We start from the raw sequence: 20,945 nt of genomic DNA on the forward strand, positions 1-20,945 counted from the left end.
TAGTCAGAGATTGCTCAGAGTATATACTGTGACAGACCTAGACCAGTGAGGTACAGGAATCTGATAGAAGGCAAATATATGGCCACTCGATGAACAGTTTTCTGTTCCCTGAGTGACCAGAGCAGGAGCTGTACTAGAGCTAGCAGGAATCTGCTAGAACCAATTATGGTAGGCAGGCTAAGTAAGACACCTGGAGCCAATTAAGAACATACTAGAATCAGTTATGGCATGCACACCAATCAGGACACCTGGTTTAAAAAGGACTTCCCATCAGTTAGTGGAAGGCAGGCAAGGAGCAGGGAGCGAGAAGGTGTGCTGCTGGAGGACTGAGGAGTACGAGCATGATCAGGCTTCAGGGGGAAGATCCTGCAGTGAGGATAAAGAAGGTGCTGGGGGGAGGCCATGGGGAAGTAGCCCAGGGAGTTGTAGCTGTAGCTGTCACGCAACTGATACAGGAGATGTAGACAGCTGCTCTCCATAGGCCTCTGGGCTGGAACCCAGTGTATGGGGAGGGGCTACATTTTTCCCCATCCCCCAACTCATGATCAGACACAAGAGGAGTTGACCTGGTCTGTGAGCAACACCAGAAGGGAAGGTCTAATTTGGAAAGTGATCTGGCCTGTCCCTGACCCACTAGGTGAGACACAGAGACTGTGGGGATTGTTCTCCTTTTCCCTCATGCTGGCCAGTGATGAGGTTAGCTGAGTGAATGGCAGGTTTGACCCTCTAGCAGAAGTGGCCAAACTGAGGGCTGCCGTGAACCTCTGAGGCGAGCAAATTCACCAAAAAGCGCAGGACCCACCAAGGCAGAGGAGGAACTTTGTCACAATACCTAATAACTCTAGCCATGGGAAACAGTCTGTTTTGCCACAGTAGCATTCTGAATGCACTCGGCTACTGCAAGAACCTAATCAGTGCATTACAGGAGATGTCCTGTTGTGGGATTTGAATTGTCTTGGTGAGAACAGTAGCATCTCCAGGTAGTCACTGATGGGGAAACAATGTGAAAAGTCTCTTTTTTCTCCCCACCTCTCAGAACCAGGGTTTCATAGACTCATAGACTCTAGGACTGGAAGGGACCTCGAGAGGTCATCGAGTCCAGTCCCCTGCCCTCATGGCAGGACCAAATACTGTCTAGACCATCCCTAATAGACATCTATCTAACCTACTCTTAAATATCTCCAGAGATGGAGATTCCACAACTTCCCTAGGCAATCTATTCCAGTGTTTAACTACCCTGACAGTTAGGAACTTTTTCCTAATGTCCAACCTAAATCTCCCTTGCTGCAGTTTAAGCCCATTGCTTCTTGTTCTATCATTGGAGGCTAAGGTGAACAAGTTTTCTCCCTCCTCCTGATGACACCCTTTTAGATACCTGAAAACTGCTATCATGTCCCCTCTCAGTCTTCTCTTTTCCAAACTAAACAAACCCAATTCCTTCAGCCTTCCTTCATAGGTCATGTTCTCAAGACCTTTAATCATTCTTGTTGCTCTTCTCTGGACCCTCTCCAATTTCTCCACATCTTTCTTGAAATGCGGTGCCCAGAACTGGACACAATACTCAAGTTGAGGCCTAACCAGTGCAGAGTAAAGCGGAAGAATGACTTCTCGTGTCTTGTTTACAACACACCTGTTAATGCATCCCAGAATCACATTTGCTTTTTTTTTGCAACAGTATCACACTGTTGACTCATATTAAACTTGTGGTCTACTATGACCCCTAGACCTCTTTCTGCCATACTCCTTCCTAGACAGTCTCTTCCCATTCTGTATGTGTGAAACTGATTGTTCCTTCCTAAGTGGAGCACTTTGCATTTATCTTTATTGAACTTCATCCTGTTTACCTCAGACCATTTCTCCAGTTTGTCCAGATCATTTTGAATTTTGACCTTGTCCTCCAAAGCAGTTGCAATCCCTCCCAATTTGGTATCATCCGCAAATTTAATAAGCGTACTTTCTATGCCAACATCTAAAACAGACCCCTGCGAAACCCCACTTGTTATACCTTTCCAGCAGGATTGGGAGCTATTAATAACTACTCTCTGAGTACGGTTATCCAGCCAGTTATGCACCCACCTTATAGTAGCCCCATTTAAATTGTACTTTCCTAGTTTATCTATAAGAATATCATGCGAGACCGTATCAAATGCCTTACTAAAGTCTAGGTATATCACATCCAACGCTTCTCCCTTATCCACAAGGCTCGTTATCCTATCAAAGAATGTTATCAGATTAGTTTGACACGATTTGTTCTTTACACATTCATGCTGGCTATTCCCTATCACCTTACCACCTTCCAAGTGTTTGCAGATGATTTCTTTAATTACCTGCTCCATTATCTTCCCTGGCACAGAAGTTAAACTAACTGGTCTGTAGTTTCCTGGGTTGTTTTTATTTCCCTTTTTATAGATGGGCACTATATTTGCCCCCTTCCAGTCTTCTGGAATCTCCCCCGTCGCCAATGATTTCCCAAAGATAATAGCTAGAGGCTCAGATACCTCTTCTATTAACTCCTTGAGTATTCTAGGATGCATTTCATCAGGCCCTGGTGACTTGCAGGCATCTAACTTTTCTAAGTGATTTTTTACTTGCTCTTTTTTTATTTTCTCTTCTAAACCTACCCTCTTCCCGTAAGCATTCACTATACTAGACATTCCTTCAGACTTCTCAGTGAAGACCGAAACAAAGAAGTCATTAAGCATCTCTGCCATTTCCAAGTCTCCCGTTACTGTTTCCCCCTCCTCACTGAGCAGTGGGCCTACCCTGTCCTTGCTCTTCCTCTTGCTTCTAATATATTGATAAAAAGTCTTCTTGTTTCCCTTTATTCCCATAGCTAGTTTGAGCTCATTTTGTGCCTTTGCCTTTCTAATCTTGCCTCTGCATTCCTGTGTTATTTGCCTATATTCGTCCTTTGTGATCTGACCTAGTTTCCATTTTTTATGATGCCTTTTTATTTTGTAGGTCACGCAAGATCTCGTGGTTAAGCCAAGGTGGTCTTTTGCCACATTTTCTATCTTTCCTAACCATCGGAATAGCTTGCTTTTGGGCCCTTAATAGTGTCCCTTTGAAAAACTGCCAACTCTCCTCAGTTTTCCCCCTCAGTCTTGATTCCCATGGGACCTTACCTATCAGCTCTCTGAGCTTACCAAAATCCGCCTTCCTGAAATCCATTGTGTCTATTTTGCTGTACTCCCTTCTACCCTTCCTTAGAATTGCAAACTCTATGATTTCATGATCACTTTCACCCAAGCTTCCTTCCACTTTCAAATTCTCAATGAGTTCCTCCCTATTTGTTAAAATCAAGTCTAGAACAGCTTCCGCCCTAGTAGCTTTTTCAACTTTCTGAAATAAAAAGTTGTCTGCAATGCAGTCCAGGAACTTATTGGATAGTCTCTGCCCCGCTGTGTTATTTTCCCAACATATATCTGGATAGTTGAAGTCCCCCATCACCACCAAATCTTGGGCTTTGGATGATTTTGTTAGTTGTTTGAAAAAAGCCTCATCCACCTCTTCCACCTGATTAGGTGGCCTGTAGTAGACTCCCAGCACGACATCACCCGTGTTTTTTACCTCTTTTAGCCTAACCCAGAGACTCTCCACACTTCCGTCTCCTATGTCCATCTCCACCTCAGTCCAAGTGTGTACATTTTTAATATATAAGGCAACACCTCCTCCCTTTTTCCCCTGTCTATCCTTCCTGAGCAAACTATACCCATCCACACCAACATTCCAGTCGTGTGTATTATCCCACCAAGTTTCAGTAATGCCAACAATGTCATAGTTGTATTTATTTATTAGCACTTCCAGTTCTTCCTGCTTATTACCCATACTTCCATACTGTTTGTCAGAGAATGTAAGAGGGAACCTCATTCAAAACTTTACTCAACTGAATCACTTGGTGTCAGGTCACCGCAGCTCAGAGAAAGAGGAAAGTGAACCAACCACATTTCACAATGCCTCTCCTTATCCTTTAACATCTTTGGGACTCTCCAATAGCCCAGCTAAAGGCCAAGCTCTGGCTCTTAGCAGCAAGGCCATGAGGGCCTGAACCACCTGAGCCATGGTGCCCCACACCATTCTGACTGTGCAGGGGACATTTGTGACAGCAGGATCCCTGCTATATGCTACCGCCCCTTAAAAGGAACCACCCTCAACTTCATAACATCTAGCTCCAGCAAGGCAGGGTGCGGCCACTTGCCATCACAGTGGGTCCCGGTTATTGGGTGCAAGCCCAGAACCAAGCAACCCCGGGAGAATGCTGCACCTAGCTGATTCCTGCAGAGGTGAAGAACTTCCTTGTGCACACTCTCTGATCCCCTTCTGTACCAATGTAGGCACAGTCAGAATCAAATCCCAAGTCGTTATCATCTTGAGCACTGTGTGGTCTCACCAACTCCATGCCCCTTACTACCAAAAGATATAGTAGCTTCACTTGTTCATAGCTATGCTGTTGTTTGTTATGATATTATTGTAGTGCTAGGAAGCCCTAGTCATTGTCTAGGCCCTGACAGTCCCTGCCCCAAAAAGTTTACAATCTAGAAAATGGATACAGACAGAGGAACAATGAGACAGTATTGGTCAGCCTGATAAGCAGTAGTATCAGCACACCAGCAGCCTAAAGCCGGAGTCTCCTCAGCCCTGTATCTTATGCAGTAATTAACACTTGTGCAGAGTATCAACTAAATTAAACTGCTTCCCTTCCAGGCATGTTCCCTCAAATCCCTGTGCCTGGACAGGTCTTCAGGCTATGGAAGAGCTTTATACTGAGTGTAGTCATAAGCCACAGGCAGTGACAGTGTTTTCTTACTACTGGCCTTTTCCTCCAAAAACATAGGACCAAATACTTCAGTGATACACACTATTACTAAAAAGAACAGGAGTACTTGTGGCACCTTAGAGACTAACAAATTTATTTGAGCATAAGCGTTCGTGGGCTATAGCCCACTTCATCAGATGCATGTAGTAGAAAATACAGTAGGAAGATATATACACATAGAGAACATGAAACAATGGTTGTTACTATACACACTATAAGGAGAGTGATCAGTTAAGGTGAGCTATCATCAGCAGGAGAGAAAAAGAACTGTTTGTAGTGGTAATGAAAATGGCCCATTTCCAGCAATTAACAAGGAGATGTGAGGAACTGTATGGGGGTGGGGTGGGGAGGGGGGAATAAGCATGGGGAAAGAGTTTTACTTTGTGTAATGGTCCATCCACTCCCAGTCTTTATTCAAGCCTAATTTAATGGTGTCCAATTTGCAAATTTATTCCAATTCAGCAGTCTCTTGTTGCAGTCCATTTTTGAAGTTTTTTTTGTAATATTACAACTTTTAGGTCTGTAATCGAGTGGTCAGGGAGGTTGAAATGCTCTCCAACTGGTTTTTGAATGTTATAATTCTGGACATCTGAGTTGTGTCCATTTATTTTTTTGCATAGAGACTGTCCAGTTTGGCCAATGTACATGGCAGAGGAGCATTGCTGGCATATGATGGCATATATCACGTTGGTAGATGTGCAGATGAATGAGCCTCTGATAGTATGGCTGATGTGATTAGGTCCTGTGATGGTATCCCCTGAATATATATGTTTACAGAGTTGGCAATGGGCTTTGTTGCAAGGATAGGTTCCTGGGTTAGTGTTTTTGTTGTGTGGTGTGTTTGCTGGTGAGTATTTGCTTCAGGTTGGGGGGCTGCCTGTAAGAGAGGGCTGGCCTGTCTCCCAAGGTCTGTGAGAGTGAGGGTTCGTCCTTCAGGATAGGTTGTAGATCCTTGATGATGCACTGGAGTGGTTTTGGTTGGGGGCTGAAGGTGACGGCTAGTGGCAATTCTGTTACTTTCTGTGTTGGGTCTGTCCTGTAGTAGATGACTTCTGGGAACACTTATGGCTCTGTCAATCTGTTTCTTCAGTTCAGCAGGTGAGTACTGTAGTTGTAAGAATGCTTGATAGAGATCTTGTAGGTGTTTGTCTCTGAGGAGTTGGAGCAAATGTGGTTGTATTGTAGAGCTTGGCTGTAGACAATGGATCAAGTGGTGTGGTCTGGATGAAAGCTGGAGGCATGTAGGTAAGTGTAGCGGTCAGTTGGTTTCTGGCATAGGGTGGTGTTTATGTGGCCATTGTTTATTAATACTGTAGTGTCTAGGAAGTGGATCTCTTGTGTAGAATGGTCCAGGCTGATGTTGATGGTGGGTTGGAAATTGTTGAAATCATGATGGAATTCCTCAAAGGCTTCTTTTCCATGGGTCCAGATGATGAAGATGTCATCAATGTAGTGTAAGTAGAGTAGGACCGTTAGGGGATGAGAGCTGAGGAAGTGTTGCTCAAAGTCAACCACGAAAATGTTATGGGGCTAGGCGAGTACCCATAGCAGTGCCACTGATTTGAAGGTACACATTGTCCCAAAACATGAAATAGTTGTGTGTGAGGACAAAGTTACAAAGTTCAGCCACCAGGTTTGCCTTGACATTATCAGGGATACTGTTCCTGATGGCTTGTAGCCCATCTTTTTGTGGAATGTTGGTGTAGAGGGCTTCTGCATCCATAGTGGCCAGGTGTTTTTGGGAAGATCACTAATGGATTTTAGTTTCCTCAGGAACTCAGTGGTGTCTTGAAGATAGCTAGGAGTGCTGGTAGCGTAGGGCCTGAGGAGGGAGTCTACATAGCCAACAATCCTGCTGTCAGGGTGCCAATGCCTGAGATGATGGGGAGTTCAGGATTTCCAAGTTTATGGATCTTGGGTAGCAGATAGAATACCCCTGCTCGTGGTTTTAGGGGTGTGTCTGTGCGGATTTGCTCTTGTGTTTTTTCAGGGAGTATACTTTTACCAAATATATCAGCTGCAGTGAAAATCCTCTTCACTTCTCAGCATGAAACAAGGGTTATAATCCAATTACAGATGTGTTAAACTGTTCCTCCCTCATGTCAGGAGTGGGTGAGCATTTGCATTTGCAGGTTCTCAAGCCTGACTGCACAGCATGTACCCATGGCAGCGCTGTACTTTTTATAACATGAAAAGCACCGTTCATGCTTTCAAAGCCACTGAGCAGTCAGAGACTGCCTGGAATGCAGAGCCAGGAAAGCAGAAAGCTCTTTCCATCTGCACTGGGGGGAGGGGGCCCCCGGCTAGTGCTACAGCCTTCTGCTTGAATGAGTAGTTGTCATCTTTGTGAATAGAGATTCAATATCCAAGGACTATTACTAGTAGTCTAAATATTGCTCTCTTTACCTTAGGGATGTGTACTGCCACTCGTTACCATGGAATCTCAGTACCTGATATTCAGGGGACCTGGGCTCAACTCCCAACTGTGTCATAGCCATCCCATGACCTAGGGCAAGTCACTTCATTTCTGTGTGCCTCAGTTCCCCATCAAAGTGGAGATTGTGGTAGTAATTCCCTTCTCCTGTCTATTTAGAAGCTATACTGGTTTCACCAGCTGAGGATATGGCCCCATTATTTGTCAGTGGCACAAATGCATCATGAGATGTGATAATAAGGAGTAATTAAACAAATAATTAATAAATACAACTAGAAATGAGCCTGAATGGGGGAGGCAGGTCAAATTCAGATTTGAGCTTTGCCTACTTCAGGCAAACTAATTCCATAATCAGAGGGGTAGCCATGTTAGTCTGGATCTGTAAAAGCAGCAAAGAATCCTGTGGTACCTTATAGACTAACAGACGTTTTGGAGCATGAGCTTTCGTGGGTGAATACCCACTTTGTCAGATGCATGCATGCATTCACCCACGAAAGCTCATGCTCCAAAACGTCTGTTAGTCTATAAGATGCCACAGGATTCTTTGCTAATTCCATAATGTTCTTGCTTCAAATCTAGTGTTCCAGGGTTGGGAGTGGACCATCTCTGGTAAATAGTGACATTCGCTTATATGTTCCTTTCTCCTAGAAGAATCCTAAAGCTTTTTTACAGGCTGTATACAGGAGTTTGCTTTCCTATTCCTTCTTATTGGATGGAGATCTAAGACAGGAAAATTTTCCTATCCATGATATTTTTTCCATAGCTGCTTTCTACATAAGTGCTTTGCTCCAAGAAATTAAAAGGTCAGCTCTAACATGCTACGAACAGAAGGCAACAGAGTGAATATTATTTTCTTTTATTGCTCAAGGATTGTTCTTTAGTCTCAAGACATTCAAAACAAAAACTGTTAAATCAGTTTCCAAAATGGGAAAGAAAATGTCAGAAAGCCCTGAACTGCCCTGACTGAAATAATTTTTTAGAGAGAATAATAACCATAGTTTCAACAGCAAAAAAAAAAAAAAAAAACCCACTGAAGGAAATGCATGTTTTTTGTTCAGCTCATACTTTTACAGACAAAGACACTCAAAGTCTGATTTGTTGAGCTTCTTTGGCAGTGATTGTCCCACAACAGTACCTCATTAGACCATATGTGGGATTTCCTTTTCACTTCCGTTCCAAGCTTACTCATATGCAGCTCTCTTAAACAGAAGCCTTTTCTCAAACCCCCAAGAATTTGAAGTTTCCTGGTAGAAAAGGAAGTTTCTCTTTTATTGTGACTTGTTTCAGACATATTGAGATCAATCCAACCTGCGCGCGCGCGCGCGCGCACACACACACACACACACACACACACACACACACAAAACTGTAAATTAGCATTTCTGAACAATCTGGGTTTCTTTTGCCAATGCTGAGACTTGACAGTTCAGTTCCCTGAGTAAAACATTCACGTCTCTTTCTGGCTTGATTTTTTTCAGACATGCTGAGCACCCTCACCTCACCTCCCATGGTGTTCAAGAGCTGTGATTGCTCAGGGCCTCTGACAATTAGGTCATTAAAGGCTATGCAGAGAGTACAGAGAAGAATGGAAGAGAGGAGTTCTGTTTTTTCCAAACACACATGTTTATATAATTTTAGAAAGAAAAGTTAAGTGACTAAGGAAATTGGGTCTTAAAGTTCCTGTTTAGAGAAGGGGCAGAACTATACATTTCAAAAGTGAATCCAAAGTTCAGAAATACAGAGTTTCTATCCATGTATCTATTTGGGCCTTGGGGCTTAAGTTTTGTGATACTAAGTGTCACCAGGCCTAACTATTAGGTGCCTAGAAATTCACTGGGATTCACAATACCTGAGTTAGGTGCTCATACGTCCCATATAATGACTGCAGAGATAGGCACCTAAAAATTAGGTTCATACTAGGGAGCTCCCCACCTAAGCTAGACAATGAGAGATGCTAAGGAGAAGGGTGTGTTCTAAGTGCCATCCCTCTCAGGAAGTTAGGCGCTCAAGTTCGGGCTGGAAGGAGGCACCTATCTCTGCTGGGAATCTAGGCTGTGAACTCTCTCTTAGAATTAATTACCTGAGGTATTTCTTACAAGAAGCTAGGATGCAAGGGGGAAGGCTGCCCCTCGCAACTCTTAGTCTAGAGGTTAGAGTACTCACACGGGATGTGGGTGACCCTGGTTTAAGCCCATCCCCTCCACCTACAGGGGAAAAGGAATTTGCCATCTCTCAGGTGGTTGCTTTAACCACTGGGTTGTAGAATATTCTGTTCAAGCTGTTCCACTTTGGATAAATATTTAGTCCATTGGAGCAGGGGGACTGGATCCTGGGTGTCTCAGATCCTGGGTGAGTGCTCGAACCACAAAGCTATAGAATCATTCTCACACTTTTTATTTTTACTGGCCCAGTGACTCTTTAATTATGTGGATCTTTCACATCCCAGGAGGGCTAAAAGTTATCAGAGATTGTTCTCCTCTACCTCGCGTCTGCCCCCGACCCACTTTGTGAGTGTGCTGAGAGCACACTTACCAGATCAGGCCTTGCAGGTGAAGGAGTGCCTATCCTCCCCCAATTTGTGCATTGCACTGGGGCTTAGCTGGAAGATAGCTGTTTGGACACCTAGGCTACGTCTTCACTACCCGCCATATCGGCGGGTAGCAATCGATTGCTCAGGGATCGATATATCGAGTCTCATCTAGACGCGATATATCGATCCCCGAACGCGCTTATATCGATTCCGGAACTCCACCAACCCCAATGGAGTTGCGGAGTCGACATGGGGAGCCGCGGAAATCGATCCCGTGCTGTGAGGACAGTGAGTAATTCGATCTTAGATACTTCGACTTCAGCTACATTATTCATGTAGCTGAAGTTGCATATCTGAGATCGATTTTCCCCCGGAGTGTAGACCAGCCCCTAGAGTGTAACAGCAGTGAGTATGCCCCGAGGTACGAACATAGGATCCTAGGGATTTTTTTCTACAAAAAACTTAGACACAGAGTGAGTTTAGGCATCTACCAGGTTCAGTGGTAGCCGACTGGGGGGTTTGGTGAATATCAGTGTCACGTTAATACAGCTAAATGTATACATCCGGGAACAAAGAAAGTAAGACCATACTTACAGGATGGAGGACTCTGTCCTGGGGAGCAGTGACTCTGAAAAAGATTTGAGGGATTGTGGTGGATAATCAGCTGAACATAAGCTCCCAGTGTGAAGCTGTGTTCAAAAGAGCTATCCTGGGATGTGTAAGCAGGGGAAACTCAGGTAGGAGTAGAGAGGTTATTTGACCTCTGTATTTGGCATTGGTGCAAGTGCTGCTAGCATACTGTGTCCAGTTTTGGCATCCACAATTCAAGAAGGATGTTGATAAATTGGAGAGGGTTCAGAGAAGAGCCACGCGAATGATTAAAGGATGAGAAAACATGCCTAATAGTGATAAACTCGAGCTCAATCCATTGAGTTTAACAAAGAGAAGGTTAAAGGGTGATTTGAGTCTATAATTACCTATATGGGGACCTAATATTGAATAATGAGGTCTTCAATCTAGCTGAGAAAGGTTTAACATGATCCAATGGCTGGAAGGTGAAACTACAAACATTTAGACTGGAAATAAGTTGTAAATTCTTAATAGTGAGAGTAATTAACCACTGGAACAATGTACAAAGTGTCATGGTGGAGTCTCTGATGATTCAGGATCAAGAATGGATTTTTTTTTTTAAATCTGCTCTAGGAATTATTTTGGGGAAGTTCTGTGGCCTGTGTTACACAGGAGGTCAGACAAGATCAGCGTTTCTCAAATGCGGCCACCGTGGCCACATGCAGCCACCAGGGGCTTTTCTTGCGGCCACAACCTCCTGGGATGTGCTGGCGGAGGGGAGCAGTGGCCCCTCCCCGCTCCTTGGTTGCTCCTGGATGGACAGAGTTGGTGATGGTTCCTGGGACTTCTAGTTGGGGCCTGCCCCTCCCCTGGAGACACCTGGGGCACAATGCTGGAGGAGCAGGCCATTGGTGAGTGCCCCACCTTCCCAGGGGTAGTGGGATTCAGGGTTTGGGCTTCAGCCCAGGGATGATATGAAGGCAGGTTCTGGCTATGGGGCTTTGGGCTCCAGCCCCAGGCTCTGGTCACGTGGCTTTGGGTTCCATCCCCTAGCCGTGGGGCTTCAGGCTCCGGCCCCCACTGCCTCCCTATCAATCCTCCACCATCGATCCGGCCCCTGCTGCCTCCTCCATCCCCTGTCCAGGGCTTAATTTGTCCCCAGACTTGGCAGGCCTGAGTAAGTCTGCTGTGAAAAGTGATACTTATTACATATAAGTATCACTTTTCACAGCAGACTTACTCAGCACTGCCAAGTCTAGGGACAAATAAAGCAGGCTTACTAACTAGCAATAAATAATTTACGATGATTTGGATGTGTATTTGTGCATATTTATTTGTTTTTCCTAATGGTAATTGAGGATTTTAGGAAAAAGTTGGTGGCCACACTCTGAGGCTACGAAATAATTTGTCCCGAGAACCCCTGGCCTAGATTATCACAATGGTCCCATCTGGTCTTAGAACCTAGAAATCTGGGACTTGGACACCTAAAGGGGCAATTAGACACCTAAGTAACTTTGTAAATCTATCCTTCTGTACCTAAGAACTGTGCAATGGCCAATAGTGTCCATTATAATTCTGACCTATTATACGGACAGGCATAAAAGTTTTGATCCATATCTGGTCTTCCACAAAGTTCATTGGTTTTCAGATTGAGTTTTGTCACATCCATCTCTCATAATAATTAAAATCAAACATTTATCCACTTCTTTTTTAAGTTTCAGAGGTGATAGAAGTAAATATCAGACCTCTACTTCCCCACCAGAAAAAAATCTTGGTACCAGCCGCTGGGCTAGAATTATGAGTGGGATTTTTAAAGGTACCTGATGTTCAATTTTGGTGGAAATCTCCCAAATTTCAATTATTTGCAAATTCTTCATGGAGAATGATTTTCAATTTTAAAAAGTCCTTCAAATATTTAACAAAAAATGTCATTGAAAATGTCTGGCTACACTCACACTTTACAGCTCTGCAACTTTCGCGCTCAGGGGTGTGAAAAAACACCCCCCTGAGCGCTGCAAGATACAGCGCTGTAAAGCGTCAGTGTAATCAGGGCAGCAGCGCTGGGAGCGCGGCTCCCAGCGCTGCACGCTACACCCGTAAAGGATGTGGTTTACATGCAGCGCTGGGAGAGCTCTCTCCCAGCGCTGCCGCTCTGACTACACTCACACTTCAAAGCGCTGCCACGGCAGCGCTCCCGCAGTGCTGCTGGGGCAGCGCTTTGAAATTCCAAATGTAGCCATACCCTAGTTTTTTCAACCACCTTTATGCTTTTTCAAAATGTTTTGATTGTCCAAGTTCAATGAAATGATGGCATTTCTCAAAAACAAAAACGGACGAATGTTAAAAGTATTTGTTCAATTTTTTTCAAGGTTTTTCAACCACCTCTAGGACTCAGGTGCCCAACTTTTATCAAAAGTCAATGGAAGTGGGTGCCACACTCCTGCAGGCAGTTTTGAAAATTCCACTCTGAAAATTGAAACCTTAAGCTAAGCTCCTATAGGCCAAATTTAGTTCACTGGAGCAATTGGCTTCAGAGACAGACAAGCTGCATGGTAGATTTGATACCCAAATCCTTCTTGCAAGGTAGGAAAAAACTGCTGCAAAATAGTTGTTTAATTGCAGGTGAAGTCTAAAATCTGGCAATTTGTTGAGGGGGAAAAAGTAGTGCTGAAATCCTGCCAACCTCACATTGTCATGCTACCAGAACTGCCATAATTAAGTGTCAGTGGGACAATGGAAAGGACTTAAATCTCTCTTTACTAGCAATGTGAAACAAAAGATTAAAAATGTGATCAAGAGTCCTCATTGCAGGAGATGCAGCTACTACTGAATTGGGATGTTCTATACCCCCTGTCAGTTCTTCATGGCTTTTGTGAGGGAAAGTCATGCAGCATGATATGCCAGTGGGTAATAAATATAAAGATTGCTTCACTTGAGCCTGTGGTTTGCTTTCTAGCATGTGCATTTGGGTTTGAAATGATCATTGTCATTAGAAACAAGTGCCCTGGTCATGATCCTTCAGCAAAAGGGTTAGTCTTTGGAGCAGCTGGAGCAGTAAACCTAAATTTGGATCACTCACCATACAGCACCTTCCATAGCACTGTTAATCTAGGGATGCTAAAAACACAGACTGAAGAAGGGTTCTGGTAAAGTTTGCTTGCTTGGCTGCCAAAATAATTTGAACAGAACTAATTATCCACTTGGTGATTTTAATGGAGTGATAGAATTCAAGGGTAAGTGAAAATCCTGCCACTGGAAGACAAATAACTGAGGGGTGTTAACGGCCCACTTCACCTTGAATGGTCCCTTGAAATATGTTAACTACTTAGGCTAAATCTGTTCCTCCTTGTATTTAGCTGTGACACACTGAGGGCAGGTCTACACTTAAAACACTTATGCTGCTGTAGCGCTAAAGTGAAGATTCCCCTATGCTGATGGGAGAGAGCTATCCTGTCTGTGTAGTTAATCCACCACCCTGAGAGGTAGTAGCTATGTCAACAGGAGATGTTCTCTCATTAACATAGCTCTGTCTACATGGGGGTGTGTGTATGTGTGTTAAGTTTTGTATAACTACGTCACTCAGGAATTTTCCACACCCGAGTGACGTAGTTATACCAACATAGTCTGTAGTGTACACCTGGCCTGACTACGTTTCCCACCAGACCTGATGAAGATCTCTGGGGCTATATCTACACTAACACTTTTGTCAATATAATATGTCACTCGGGTGTGAAAAAATACCCCTCTGAGCTACATAAGTTACACCGACAGAAGCACCAGTGTGGACAGCACTATGTCAAGAGAGCATCTCCTGCAGACATAGCTACTGCTGCTTGTTGAGGGTGGTTTAACTATGTTGACGGGAGAGGATTTTCCCATTGTCAGGGCGGCTACATGAGATACCTTACCGATGTAGCTGCGCCGCAGTACAGTTGTGCCATTGTAAACGCTCTAGTGTAGTCATGGCCTGTGTAAGCCCGAAAACTTGTCTCTCTCACCAACAGAAGTTGTTTCAATAAAAGATATTACCTCACCCACCTCGTCTCTGTAAAATTCAGAGAATTTTCAAAACCACCTAGGAGATTTAGATGCACCAATCCCATTAATTTCAATGGGAGTTGTCTGAATCCACTAGGCACCTTTGACAATGTCAGCCTTGTCATTGCTAAAAAGCCCCTAGCAGAGAAAAGAAAAATAAAATATTCCTACTGGCTTCTGGATTCTGTCTATCCCGTAACCGCTGCCACTCATGTCATAACTTTAGTCCCAGATTTGGACCTTAGCGTCCAAAATATGGGGGTTAGCATGAAAACCTCCAAGCTTAGTTACCAGCTTGGAGTTGGTACTGCTGCCACCACCCAAAAAATTAGAGTGTTTTGGGGCACTCTGGTCCCCTTGAAAAACCTTCCCTGGGAACCCCAAGACCCAAATCCCTTGAGTCTCACAACAAAGGGAAATAATCCTTTTCCCCTTCCCCCCTCCAGGTGCTCCTGGAGAGATACACAGACACAAGCTCTGTGAATCTAAACAGAGTGACTCCCTCTCTCCGTTCCCAGTCCTGGAAACCAGAATCACCGAGTCAATCTCCCTTCCCTCCCCCCAACCCAGAGGGTATGCAAAGTCAGGTGAACAAATCCAACACACACAGATCTCCCTCTGACTCCTTCCTCCCACCAATTCCCTGGTGAGTACAGACTCAACTTCCCTGAAGTTTCCCAGTAAAGAAAACTTCAACAGGTCTTAAAAGAAAGCTTTATTTAAGAAAGAAAGAAAAATACATACAAATAGTCTCTCTGCATTAAGGTGACAAATACAGGGTCAATTGCTTAAAAGAATATTGAATAAACAGCCTTATTCAAAAAGAACACAAATCAAAGCACTCCAGCACTATATTCATGTAAATACAAAAGAAACAAACTCTTTGGTACTCACAACTTGGAAACAGAAGATTAGAAAGCAGAAATACTTCTCCAAGGATCAGAGAAAGCAGGCAGACAGAAAACAAAGACTCAGACACAAACTTCCCTCCACCCAGAGTTGAAAATATCCGGTTTCCTGATTGGTCCTCTGGTCAGGTGCTTCAGGTGAAAGAGACATTAACCCTTAGCTATCTGTTTATAACAAGCCTAAGTGCATGCACAGAACTTTTAAAGATTGTTCCAAGCCTATTTTATTTGTTACTTGTTTGCAACAGGCACCCAGAATGTGCTGGAATGGTCCCTGCCCTCAGAACTCTCAATCGAAATGCAGACAGGTAAACAGAGGTCAGGGAAGAGGAACAATACAAAGGATTTTCAGCACAAGATAGATTCCACATGTAGACTTTCATCCAATGTCCATAATAAAGGAAATGTCTGAAAACTGACATTTGAAAGTAAAGGCAATTGATGCTTAAAAAGAGAATGTAGCTAGTTCTTGAAATAATCAAGTCTTTTCCAACTGGTTTTCTTTAAGCCAAAGGGGGTTTGCTTCTGTGTGTTAGCTGTCTCTTGAGACAGCTAATTAGTGCATCCCAGTAGGAGCTTTGCCACTGACTTCATTGCAAGCATGAGTGGGTCATGTATGTAACCAGTGAGCCAGTAAGAATATATGCTATTATAAAATATGTGCTTCTGTGAAACACAATACAGAATTGGGACTTTTCAGTAAATTTTAACTGCTCTGGGGATCTGGGTTCTAATCCCAGCTCTGCCAATGATCTGCTATGTGATCTTGGTCAAATCACCTCAACTCTCTGTGCCTCTGTTTTCCTTTCCATTCTTCATCTGTCTATCTACTTAGATTGTAAGCTCTTCAGGACTCTCTTACTATTTGTACAGCACCTGGCATAGTGGAGTCCCAGTCAGGCTGTTAAATATTGGACTTGCCTCCCATTTTAAAGTGATAGAAGCTTCTAGATTCAGAGCAAGGAGCTTCTTATGCCAGGTAAGAGCTATCCTGGGCCTTCACTCATTTTCTAAACTGTTCACAAACCTTTTTAGGAGGAGAAGGGTTCAGTAAATCTGTCATCTTGCAAAGGCCTCTAATGCAGTTACTACTGTTATCTCCAGGACGATATTCTTTGGACTGACCCGGAGCCCAGTGAAGTCAATGGAATTCTTTCCATTGGTTTCAATAGGTCAGGGATCAGACCCTTTCTAAGCAAAACTATACACATAAAATAAAAACTCTTCCCCCTTCTCCTTGACCACTCTTGATCCTTCTTGGAAAAACTTGGCTCAATCCTTTGCTAAGGATTAATCTGGTTTGGTTCATTCCTTTTTAATCATGATTCTTGGGTGCTTATCCACCTAGGTTCTAGCCAGGCCACAGAAATTTCCCAACATTCCTAGAGCAGATCTTTTAGAAAAAACATCCAATCTTGAATTAAAAATTGCCTTGGTAAATAGAACAATTTACCAAGGGACGTGGCGGATTCTCCATCACTCACAATTTTTAAATCAAGAAGACGTTTAATCTGGAAGACCTGAAGAACAGCTTAAAAACTCATCTCTTTCATGAACAGCAGTTGGTCTGATAAAAGATATTACCTTTTCCACCTTCTCTCTAAAATATCCTGGGACCAATACGGCTACAACAACACTGCAAACAAGTTATTTTTATCTCCTCTTTTTTTTCTTTCATGGTAGACATGCATCTTCACATGGGTGGTAGATGTTGGTTCAAACCACAGCAGCGTATCTTACCTGTAGGTGTTTGGACATGTGATACTTGAAGATGAAGCAAGGCTGCCCACTCACTCTACCCATCTGTTTATGGGTTTTGAAAACCAGCCTCAGCCAAGTAAAACTACAGCTATCTGCTACAAAAGGGTCAACTGTCATTGATTCAAGTGAGCAGTGATGTACTGGTGCTCGATAATAAAGCCTCTGTGGTACCATGATTGCAGGGTTTCCTATTAAAATCTGGAAGTTCTGTGCCTTCTCCAAGAAAATAATTAAAATATGACTACCCGATATTGCAGTGTAAACCAATCTAAACTGTCAATCCAGATTGACGGATCAGGAAACAGGAGAAAGGGTTTCTGTGGATGTCAATGGTGCTTTCTTGTAGCACAACTGAGCAGCTTCCAGTGTCAGCTTAGAGTTTCTCCTGCATAGGAAGGAGTTGATGGTGAGGTCAAAGAAAAAGACCATGTTGAATTCTGCCAAACAGGAAAAAAAGAGATTTAGGGTTATGTTTCTCTTTGCTTTAAAATTAGGTTCTGACAGATGTGCACTAATCCCTCATAAATAACTTGGTTTCTTAACAAACAAATTCTGGAATCTGTCACTCATGACCACAGCTGGTAATAGGCTCAATCCAAAGCCCACTGAAATCAACTAGAATCTTTCCATTGACTACAGTGGGCTCTGGATCAGTCCCAGCGTGAGCTGGAAAACCCTACTGCTTCTACATATGTCTTAATGCAAAGAGCAATTTGTGTGTGCCACATGGTGAAACTTGACATGCCCAATTACTGGTTTCTAAAAAATACAACACAGGAGATTTAGGCTGACATAAGTGGTAGTGTAGACATAGCCTCAGTTTCTGTTTGCTAACTTACTAGCTATTGAAATGATTCACCCAATCTCAGTTACTATCGCGCTCTTCTCCAGTAGTAGGAGATATTCTGTAGTAGCATGGGAATTGACTGTCTGACCCAATAACTCTTTCCCAGCACTAACTTCTACATTCTGTGACAGCAGAAACTGCTTCCAGATATGATAGATACTTTTTTTATAAAGGAGACTATATGCAAATTTTAAGCACATGTGCTTAAGTACTGTCTTGACTAGACTTGTTTTCTTGGATGGCCACTTCTTAGTGAATCTTTTGAAATATAGTAGAAGACTGATAGAAAATGGCAGGTTGAAATCAAATTCTGTGAGTCTGTGCTATCCAATAGGTGCTTAAAGCATTTTACAGCTGGGGAAAGTGAAGCACAGAGAGGTCTATGACACAACACAGCAGATCTATGATAGAGCCAAGGACTGAACCCAAAGCTGCCAAGTCCCAGCCTAGGCCCAAAACCCCAAGAACATCTTTTCTCTAAGTTTAGTTTCCAAAAAAGTTAATGTGGTCATATTTTAAAGCTGGTCAGGAATTTTCTATCAGAGTGATTTTCCAACAGAAAATTCTGCAAAATTTTAATTTTTACTAGAAAAAAATTGATTTTGTTGAAAAAAGTCAATTTCCCATTTGAGAAAATAAAAAATGAAATATTTCCAGTTGGCTGGTATAATCTGAATCAGAATATTTAGGTTTTTTTTAACTGCCCCAAAATGTTTTGGATCAAATCAGTTCAAGACATTAAAGTAATATTCCCTATCAGGGCATTACCTTAGGGGAGATTTAGTTTGTGCCCCCAGACTCTGCTATTGGCCAAGCTCCCTGGAGGATTGCATTGCCAAAATGCAATGGAGATTTCCCTCTGACTGAGCTGCCTGGTGTCACAGGACTCTGGGTACTTCATGAGAGATGTAATCTGACCTGGAATCCTGACCCTTAGAGGAGAGTCCTGAAATACAACTCCCACGAGGCAATGTCACACTATGGGAAAATGCCACTTAATATTAAACTGACTTGAAACAAAGCATTTCAGGTTAGTTCACTAAACCACAATGAAATATTTTGATTCTGGGAATGTTTAAATGTTTTGCTTCATTTGAAAATGTCAGAATGTTTTGTTTTGACATTTCCAAATGGAATTCTTTCCAAATTTCTTGTTTTTGTGAAAAAATTTTTAAATGTCAACATTGCATCTCAATTTGGGATGGAAAAATTTTTTTGGAAGTTCCTGTACAGCAAAATTCTCAATTGTGTTCAGCTCTGTCAGACTTATGTAATTAAAAGAAAAGAGTCGGGAAAACCTCTGTAACCTTAGCACTTGGAATACACTCAAATTTGGAAATACTTCCAGTTCATTGAAGACTTCCAGTCTCTGCCTATCTGCAGTGTAAAGCTGACTCTTAGATTCTGGAAGGAGCAAAATCAGAGACCCTAATGAACTCAAGCTCCAGTACAAGTTTTCAGAGTAGACACATCACAGTGAGCTTCCAAGAGCCCTCCTGTGTGGGAATCACTGTGCTAACTTCAGCAGGGAGCTAGCCTGCTTAAAATCTCAGATACCAAAAGCAACCAGACGAGTTCCTGTCCCAACCAACTGTGAAGGCCCCTAGCTGGGTCTTTGCAGGGTGGGATCTGCTGAGCTTGTGAGAGGGTGATGAAGAGGCTTGCCATATGTGTCAGTTGTTCTCTTAACCAAAGCCTGGGGGACGGCCCATGCTGTAGAAACAGTGTTGTAACCCTTACATCTCTCTTTTAAAATCACAGCATAGCTTTCAACTGGCAGGCTGTCTCTGCTGTTCCTGGCTCACAGACCTTGCTAACTGGGTAGCAAACTTCCACCTCCCTGCCCTGGCAGCAGAGCCGGCTCCAGGCACCAGCATGGCAAGCAGGTGCTTGGGGCGGCCAAGGGAAAGGAGTGGCACCTCTGGCTCTTCGGCAGCAATTTGGCGGCGGGTCGCTCAGTCCCTCTTGATCACAGATTTTTTTTTCATCGCTTGGGGCGGCAAAAAAACTGGAGCTGGCCCTGTTAGGCAGTTGGCCCAGCTAGCCTCAGAACTTTACGTGGGATCAAAAGCAGTGATGAAACAAGGCAAGTTCCTAGGAATCTGATGTACCGTACCTTAAAGCTGCAACCTCTGCTCATATAGAGAAATGAGACTTTAAGAGACTACCTTCTAAACAGAAATGAAGAGAAGGTTGGTTTTGTAATAATGTGGCCAATCAAAGGCAGGCGCTAGGGCCAAAGTGCCAAATTTTTTCACATGCCAAAGGATCCAGCTCTACGAGTGTGAGAGCTGAGTGATCTAGACCACTTCTTTTTATGCTACAAACCCTACTTTTTAGCTCAGGCATTCAAGGAGGCAGTAGGTTCATGTGCCAGGAATAGAATATTCCACCAAATGTGTGTGTGTGTGTGTGTGTGTGTAGTCTGGTATCCATTATTGATGGACAAGCATTTATGATCCTACATTGCTGTAGTCAGACTACGGAAGGCCACATAGTCATACTGACAAAAAATACCTCCTTCCAACTTAACTACCCCAAGGTAGAATTTCATCCAATTTGACACAGATGTGATCATGATGCTGATCCAAACATTCATCACCTCAACTTGATTATTGCAATTCATATCTAGGAATGAAGCTATGCGCCTGGAAAATCTCCAGCTGGTACCAAATGCAGGAGGCTGTCATCTTACCAACCCAAGTTGATCTCTAGTACTTACATGACCCCCAACCCCTCACCATAGTGTCTAAGCATAGTATTTACCCCTTGTGAAGTAGGGAAGTTCTATTGTCCCCAAGAGGCACAGGGTCATACAGGAGTTGAGTGACAAAACAGGGAACTGAACCCCGTCTCCTGAACTCAGGTTAGTATTCTAACCACTGGATTGTCCATCTTCTCTAATCTCCATGAGCACATCACCATAATGCTACAGTCCCTGTAATGCCTCCTTATTGAACACAAACCATTGCAATGTCTCTATCCTAATATACAAAGACCTCCATGGCATTGGCCCTAATTACCAAGTTACCATCCATGAC

The sequence above is a fragment of the Gopherus flavomarginatus genome, chromosome 2, assembly GCF_025201925.1.
Source record: "Gopherus flavomarginatus isolate rGopFla2 chromosome 2, rGopFla2.mat.asm, whole genome shotgun sequence".
NCBI lineage: Eukaryota > Metazoa > Chordata > Testudines > Testudinidae > Gopherus > Gopherus flavomarginatus.